The sequence below is a fragment of the Monopterus albus genome, unplaced genomic scaffold (assembly GCF_001952655.1).
Source record: "Monopterus albus unplaced genomic scaffold, M_albus_1.0 scaffold113.1, whole genome shotgun sequence".
NCBI lineage: Eukaryota > Metazoa > Chordata > Actinopteri > Synbranchiformes > Synbranchidae > Monopterus > Monopterus albus.
This window is the reverse complement of record NW_018127993.1, coordinates 586,357-587,471: the sequence shown is the minus strand read 5'-3', so window position 1 is coordinate 587,471 and position 1,115 is coordinate 586,357. Positions and strand designations below refer to the sequence as shown.

The window sequence follows — 1,115 nt, the reverse complement described above, 5'->3', positions numbered from 1 at the left end:
GTCTCCATCTGAGGTCCCTTGAGCAAGACAGTGAGTCAGGGGCACTGCTTCCGGCTGTCTGTGCACCATGAGCTCTGGTGTATGTTTATTAAGAGGGGATGTACTGCAGGAAGCGCATGGAATAGTCTAAATGTAAAAAAATAAATAAATAAATAAATCAGTAACACAACAGTACAATAAAAATGCTTATCATGGAAGCTGTTGGCTTACATTCTGAAAGCCTTCGTCAGCATCAATTTGATTTGAAAATGTAAAGGTACTTACTAACTAGGAATTTGCATTGCATTGCAGAATGTAAATCAGCCTTTTGTGCTGCCTCACTTTTGTGAAATAGCATGCATGCTTGAAAGTAGAGCCAAAATTGATTCCACTAAAAATACACTGAACTGGCCACCACCAGCGATTCAGCTGGTTTCCCCATGCCTGCTAAAAATGCTGATTACAAAATACCTGTAGTGTGTCTTTAACTCTTCCAGACATGTGGCAACCTTTCACTTTATACCATCTTTAAGGACATAGAGCACAGACTTTGCCAAGCAACTCACCTTTTCTGCTCACATGACAAGTTGTGGCAGGTTTGTGTGTCATCCTCTATAAGTCAATATCAATTCTTCATAGGCCTTTACTTTAACAATGTACTGTAAATGGGACCGTCTGACCTGAAGAGGCTTGATTCAGGCTGGGATCGACAGACATGTTAGAGACCCCACATCCGTGCCCACCAGCCACCACCTGCTGACTGAATTTATCACAGTACAGCGAGAGTGTAGTGTGTCATTTTGAGTTACTGTAAATGGTTTGCACTGTTGTTTCCCAGTGATGATGAGAAGCTTGAGAGAGAATAGACAGACAAGCTGCCACCTTCACTCCAGTGTCATTTTTTAGAGGTGGCTTTGTGTGATTACTCGGACTTTGTGGCCCTTAGAATTTTACAGTTTCATCTTCATTTTTATACAGACAAGTACTCTGTGATGCTAGTGGCATGCTTTGGAAAAAAAGAAGTGTTGAGGGTGAGGACAGGTGGGCAAATTGTAATGCACAGGTTTGACACCTTTCTGTCCACATTTTTTGATTGATTGATTGATTTTATTCTTTCAAGCATGTAAAGATAGTCA

The 1,115-nt window shown here is 41.1% G+C and overlaps 1 protein-coding gene across 1 annotated transcript in view; it reads left to right on the top strand.

Annotated features, from left to right (window-relative positions):
- Positions 1–1,115, top strand: part of LOC109966555 (ATP-binding cassette sub-family A member 1) — a 135,093-nt gene that overhangs the window by 69,926 nt on the left and 64,052 nt on the right. The gene's annotated exons all lie outside the window — the stretch shown is intronic.